Source organism: Echinops telfairi, unplaced genomic scaffold, assembly GCF_000313985.2.
Source record: "Echinops telfairi isolate 266 unplaced genomic scaffold, ASM31398v2 ScPeMD7_3533;HRSCAF=4204_0, whole genome shotgun sequence".
Classification (NCBI taxonomy): domain Eukaryota; kingdom Metazoa; phylum Chordata; class Mammalia; order Afrosoricida; family Tenrecidae; genus Echinops; species Echinops telfairi.
Genome location: NW_022107431.1, coordinates 69,429,325 through 69,437,074, shown reverse-complemented (window position 1 = coordinate 69,437,074; position 7,750 = coordinate 69,429,325).

Below are 7,750 nucleotides of genomic sequence, written 5' to 3'. Positions count from 1 at the left end.
ATTTTAATGTATGTATGCAGAAAACATATGTATTAAGCAAGGATATAATAGCTTAATGATAGAGTTCTAGGCATTATTTTCTAGCCAATACAGAAAGACCAAATGAATAAAGTTAAGTTCTTTGATTTTTTTTTTTAAATCCTGAAATGTACATGCATTAGGCAGTTTCTCTAAGTTCAAATTGATATGATGACAGTGGGTTTGGTTAATAAGTGTGTGATTGACATGGATACTATAGTAAAGAATTTAGAGAAATTAATAGAGGCTTCCTTATTAAATAGCTAATTCTTAATTGATACCTTCTTTTTCCAGCTTTTTTTTCAATTCTGGACACATTTTAGTTTGTTTTATTCATCAACTTTCTTTCAATGGACTCTGAATAAAATATATTGACTAAACATGTGAGGTTTACGCTCCAAATGGATTTTTTCCACAGATTCATCATTGACCAGCTGGTTCAATTAGTTAATCTGTCTATAATTTGTTCGGCTTTGTGAAAAGAGATTATTAGGAGTGCTCATAAGCATTTTGTGATTCTTGGAACAGTGCCAGATACAGATTGTCCTTAATGAGTATCAATGAGTATCAATGCGTGCATACTTTCCACTAGAATGCAAGATTCATGAGGGCAGGGAATTTTGCTTCTTTTGTTTTCTTTATCATCCCTTGTGTCTGGGACAGACTTTTCTTTTAATGCATGTTTGTTGATGAAATTCCACAATGGAATATGATTGCATTTTGTTCACACAGAGACAGAAATTATGTTTACTGAAAGAGTTGGACACATTGACTTTTCTGCTGTCTAACACAAATCTCTTATGACTCTCATATGATCAGATTATCACTACAAATTTCACAGCTGTCAGTTCATTAACCCACTAAGTGTCTAAGTTAATATTGATGTGATATCATTGGTACACACCTGCTACACACCCTACACATTTTAAAGTACCACTTTCTGAGTTGTTAATTGACTTGATCATTATTTTTATGAACAGACGGTGATGTTTTCCTGGACAGAGAATTCAGTGCATTTAAATATACGAGTATTATAAAAACACACTGTGAAAGTCAATTGAAGTTTAATGAATATGAGGTAACACTGGGAACTTAGAGGATTCCATTTTAAAGTTTCACTTTGTTAAATTTAATCTTAAAAATATTCCTTAAGTGTTTGCATATTATGTAATTTTGCTTAGCACTCTCATTCTGACAATTTCAGAATCTCCAGTTATAATAAAGTTAGTCCCATACCAAATCAAGCCTACTGCTCTCAATGGGCCACATAGCACACCTTTAGGACACAGAACTGCTCCAAGTGGCTGTTAGGTTTCAATTAACTTTTTGTGGAGTCCTTAACCATTGCCCCACCTGAGCTCATTCTAGTACTATTGCCAGATGATGAGGAGTTGGGCCTGATTCAGTACAACAGAACGAAGCACTACCCTGTGCTATCTGCGTCACTTTTCTGTACTATGCCTAAGCCCATTGTTACAGCTATCAGATGCCATCGACTGCCAGTGAGTGGATTACGACTGCTAGAGATCCTACAAGTCAGAGCAGAATCACTCCATGGGATTTCTGAGATGCTGCATCTTTCTAGGAGCAGACTGCTTCATCAAATCCAACCCTTAGCTTTTGGTGACTTTGAACCTCTGTCATGCAGTTGGCAGACCAAGGATTGTCCTACTGGACCACGAGGAAACCAGGGCTTCGGTTAGAATCATACACTAGGCAAACAATGCTTTTCAACCTTCATCAAATAACAGAATCACTTGAAGGGCTTGTAAGAAATAGATTGCTGGCCCCCACCTCCAGTTTTTGATTCAGCAGGCTTGCTTCTCTGACATCTTCCACCTGATCCCCGAGTTCTAAATCTGGTGACCATACTTTGAGAAATATTTGGTTAAAATTTCATATCACATGATACATTAAAGAACTGGATACATAAAGAACTGGAAATATCTAGTTTGAAGAAGATTTAAGGACTTCTTTTCAAATTTAGTGGATCTCATCACAGGTCAATCTCTTATTAAAATTTTTTATAACCAAATGTAATACACACCGGTACTTCAGAGGACATTTTCAGACTAGCACATGCACAAAGCAGAAGAACTTGGATGTGCTCCACACAGCCAAGGGTTTGAAAGGTTACTTAGTATTCACTAATTGGGTATTTGCACACACTTTGTAGAATAAAGCTCCTTTATACAGGGAGTCTCATCTTTATTTGAAAGGTAAAAAGTTGAGGCAAGTATTAAATTTGTTAAATATCTCTCCTAACAATTAGCCAATAAACAGAAAAACAGAACATAGAGACACAGGTTTTAACTCAGTTGGCTGTGTTTTTAAAAGATTTTCGATAGACAAATTGTTGCAAGTTGGAATACACTGACTGAGGTGGCAAGAAGGAAGGAGGCCTGCTTGCATAGTGGTTACTAGCTGCCCTGCTGATGTGGTCAGCAGTTCAAAACCACAAGCCATTCCCTGGGAGACAGTCTGGGCTCTCTACTGCAATAAGGAGTCACAGCCTCTGACGCTCACAGGGCATCTCTTCCCGATCCTGCAGAGCGGCTATGAGTTGGAATGAACCTGACCGCAGCGGGGTTGATTTTAGTTGGGGCCAGAAGGTGTCAATGTGGGTGGTTTCAAACTAAAGAAATGTGTTCCCTGGAAGCTTTAGGGAAGAGCAGACTGCCTAGGGGGTTGGATTTGCCATGTTCTCTCTAAGGGTTTGAGGGAAGGGCCCTATTTTCTAGTAGCCCAAATATTCGTAGGCTTGCAGCTAGAGCGGACTTCCTTTCTGGATCCCTTTTCTCTCTCTCGCTCCCTGCTTGTTCTCATGTTAATTGCCATCAAGTTGATTCATACCCGTGGCCCATACTAGTCTGGTATACTTTTATGTTAATTTAACAGACAGATATTCAAAGACAAGGTCACAGGTACCAAAGGTAAGAATGTTATGGTCAATACTGAGTGTTAGTTATTATCCAGGAAACGCCAACTGCTTCATTAAAGTCAGCGGTTTGCCTGTCTTTTATAGTCATCAGGTTACATTTTTAAAATAACAGCTGTACTGAGACAACGTCAATGAAGTAATTCACCAATTAAAAGTGTTCTACTCAGGAAGGTTGAGTGTGTTTACGTAATGTTGCAACCAACACAACTATATAATATTAGAATGTTTTCATAAACCTCTCAAAAAACCTAATACCCATTAACAGTCCTTCTCCATACTCCCTCGTCCAGCCCCAGGCACCCACTGTAATTTGTGTCTGATTTGAACATTTTATATAAATGAATTATGTGATGTGTGGTTATTTGTGATTGGGCTTTTTGCATAGCATGTTTACATTCATCTTCATCTAAGCCGGCTTTTCTGACAAGTGTGGTGAGAGGACACACCCTGAGGCATGCCTTCCTTGATTTTAAACCAGGCGGTAGCCCCTCGTTCTGTTTGCATAATCGCCTCCTGATCCATGTACAAGTTTCAAATGAGCACAATGGAATATTCTGGAATTCCCATTCTTCTCAAGGTTCTGCACAGTTAATCATGGTCCACATAGTCAGATACCTCACCATAGTCAATGAAACACAAGGCAACATCATTCGGGTATTCTCTACATGGAGCTAAGATCCATCTGCCATCAACAATGGTATCTGTTGTTTACATCCTCTTCTGAATCAGACCTGAATTTTTGGTCTGAAACATAACAGCTCCCTGTTAATGTACTGCTGCAACCATTGCTGAATGATCTTAAGCAGACATCTACTTTTGTGTGATATCAATGATATAATTCTGTAGTTTGAACATTCTATTGCGTCATCTTTCTTGGAATGGGCAGTTGGTTTCCTTTCCAGTCAGTTGGTCAGGTAGCTGTTTTCCAAATTCCTGGCATAGCAGAGTGATCGATACCAGTGGTCCTTCCGCCCATCACTTCCAAGAGCCTAGTTTTTAGTTCCTGCATTCAGTGAAGTTAGAACTGGTCCCTTCACTGCCTTCAGTTCTTGCTCATATGCTACATCAGAAATGGTGGATTGTCAACTCATCCACTTTGGTACAGTGACTATGTGTTATTTCAACGTTCTCTTGCTGCTTCCTGTATCATTCAATATTTTGCCTATAGAATTTCTAAAATTGAAATTTGAGACTTAAATTTTTTCTTGACTTCAATAGATTATATTTTGGCAATAAAAACCAATGCAATCAGTAGGATAAGTGTCTGCATACTTGCTACATTTTGAATGAAATGAATATGTTCTATTTTGTGAAATAAATCAACCACTCATGAACAGATATTTTAGTTTCTCACTTGTATCAGAAGACAAAAAGAGGCAGATGTATAGAGAACAAAATGTACTAGTGGTAACCAGAGGGAGAAGAGACAAGCATAACTGGGACTCATGGTGATGTAAATATTGCAGTAAGGGTAGGTTTGGCACAGTCAGTTATTTTATTGTACAACCGTAAAAAGTTGAACTGCTGATGGTTGTGTTGATAGATATATTTAAAAAAACAACAAACCCAAGCACACAACAAATATGCTGTCTGGGTTTAGCAGTTTAGGACAGGGTTTCATGTTTAGTAACATGTTTAACCCTGAGGTTAAACATTTTTTTTTTAAAAACATAGTAAAAAGAAAGTCCTGAAGACTGATGAACGGGTAAACCAATCTGCATGGACAGAAGTAAAGCCCGAGTACTCCTTAGAGGCAAGGGTGGCAGCAATTAGTTGTACACACATTGTGCATATGTCAGGATAGACCAGTCCCTGGAGAAGGACATCATGTTTGGGAAAGTGGGGGGGTGCCGACAAGATGGATTGACACTGTGGCTACATCAATGGACTCAGGCACAGGGACAATTGTCATGATGACCCAGGAGTGGGCAGAGTTTCATTCTGCTGTGCCTATGGTCCCTATGGGTTGGAGCTGACATAAGCCTTGGCACGTGTGATTTAATGTTAAAGGATTAAAATGTTTTCTTAACGTGTAGATAATCTGTGTGAATTCTGAAATTTTTAGAGTAAAAGCGAAATGATTATAGTTACTTTATATGCACAAAAGGTATATGCCATCTTGATTTTATAGTCTAATATCTGAGATTTCAACATTTTTAGTGTAATCTGTCTTCATCATTTAATCTCCCTGTGTGCCTATACATCTAGTCTTGCAGTAAATTGTAAATTCTCTTCCTTGAAGAAGGAGCTATGGTTAAAACGCTTGGCTGTAAAAGGGGTTGATAGGAGTTCAGACTCTCAGTTGCTCCATGGAAGAAAGATGTGCAGTCTGCTTCCACAAAGATGTGCAATCTTGGAAAAACTATGGGTCGGTTCTACTTTGTCCTGTGTTGTCAGTATGCACCAGAATAGACTCTACCAGAGTGCATGTTTTGGTTTGTTTTTTTGTTTATCAAATTTGGTTGTTAGTATCGAATTTAGTTTCAAATAATTGTGGAAAGTTTATTGATATGTATATTTCTCTTCACCCAGACTCTTCGACACTCTCAATGTTATACGTAACCTCTCAATGTGAGTTAAGATGAGTTGTGTATTTTTTCAGACAGAGATAGAAGCCTAAATGCTAGAGCAGGTGCCATGCCTATATCTCCAGCACATAATCTCTCATTTTATCTTAGGGATAATTTATGGTGAAGTATAAAATTAAGGTATAATTTTCATGACTTTGTGTATTCAATTTCTAACAATGAAAATAATAGTTTTATAATATCTGCCTTGTAGAAATACCAATTATTTTCTGGAATAAAATAGTTGAAAAGAAAAATTGAAATAGATTTTTATTGAACACACAGATGATACATTATTTCCAAAAGGACGGACTTAATAACAATGTACCAAATTTACATAAAGTATACACTTTTAAATTACTTGTTTTAAAGAGAGGTTGCTCTTCCTTACAAATAAGTTGACCATTCATGTGAAAGTTAAGAGAAAAACAGATAACAAAGCTAATAATTTATATAATAATAAATCGTATATTTTATAAATGCTGCACTAAGAGCAAAAATAAACTACAGTCTTACCTACCTAGTATATAAGCTGATAAAAATCTATGACCACCAATATTAATTAATTTTACTTATGCCTCAAAATCCTGAATTTATTAAATTAATACAAATAATACAAACTTTAGTTACCAAATTTCAAAGCTAAGCTAAAAACTAAATAAGTCCTTGGAGCCAAATGTAAGCACATTTTTTATTAACGTTGAAATCATTATATTTATTTGAAGGATACATCTTAAAAATGAATTTGGGAAACACCTGTAACTATGACTGACTTGATTTCCTTAGTATAGTATATTATTTTAGAGTAGATGTTTTATTTGTCCTTTTCCATTCTCAAACTCTATGTCTCAGAAATTATCTTCATATCCCTATAATTTCAGGGAAAACGTTCCATCACACTTAGTGTATTTTCCCCAAGGATCAGGTCTAGTCTAAGTCACATTGCTTTAACCACCAGATTTCAACACCCAGAATTAAGATATTAGTTGACCACAAGTTGTCACAAAGTGTGAAACTACAGTGTGTGATGTTATATGCTTTCTCATGTCTTCTATGCATTCTGTAAACTTTTCTCATTTCCAATCTTCCCATGGATAGATTTCAAGCATCTGAATTTTATTTTAAGTGAATTGGAAACATTAGGCTGATGTGGATTATGCACAGGGGATCTGAATGGGAAACTTGTTTATTTTATCCATATGGGTTTATTGTAACTTCACCAGAGAAGTCTACAAAAGAGCACCTCACTGACAGAGAGAATCGCATTATTTCTATTTTCAACTCCAAAAGGGAAAAGTAAAATTTCATCCCAGGGAGCATTCCATCTAAGCAGATCACTCTGATGTTCACAGTATCCAAGCCGTGCGGCCGCCTTGCTCTGCTGAACTTCAAACTATTTATTGCTACACTGCTCTGGAAATCTACTAGAGTTTGAAATTCAAAAAACTCAACATCACCTGGCAGCTTTCTCATTTCAAATGGTTAAAACTCTATATAAATGCAGGAATCTATGACCCCTTTATCCTGGACTGATGATGTTGACTGGATTTGGATACCCAAAGGGCCTTGGACTCTTGTTTCCCTTCAATTACATAACCGGGTCAAGAAAGGACCTGTTTCCTTATGGAGTTTTCCCTAAGCTTCAATTATGGTCATTTGTTACAAGGTGACATTGTCTTTAGTCCTTGGGACTTATTAAATTCTTGCCTGAAATGACTCATACTCTGCTACAGTGTCGGAGATAAACCAGTCTTCTTTAGACTGGTTCATTTTTCTAATCTAATTCTTTGAGACATGCAATTATTTGGAAAGCCCTGAAATATTAACAGTGTCTTAGTTTCTGGATTCTCTGCATAGTCTGACTTTAGAGACTGTTTAAGTCAAATAATTTAAGTATGTATCCATGCCACAAAGGGAAAACATATATATTTAAATACCATAGAGCGAAACCAAAATAAATTAAATACTGGTAAATCTGATAATTTTGACACTATGACATGAATCCCAATATAATTAGTAATATTTCACGTGTCAAAAACAAGGAGGTACTCCCTCAATGCAATAATACTTTCTTCTATTAAATTGGCATTCTATGATGCTCACCTTCCCAACACAACCGCTGAAGACAAAGCCGGTGAATAAGCAAATGTGGTGAAGAAAGCTGATGGTGCCCAGCTATCAAAAGATATAGTGTCTGGGGTCTTAAAAGCTTGAAGGTAAACAA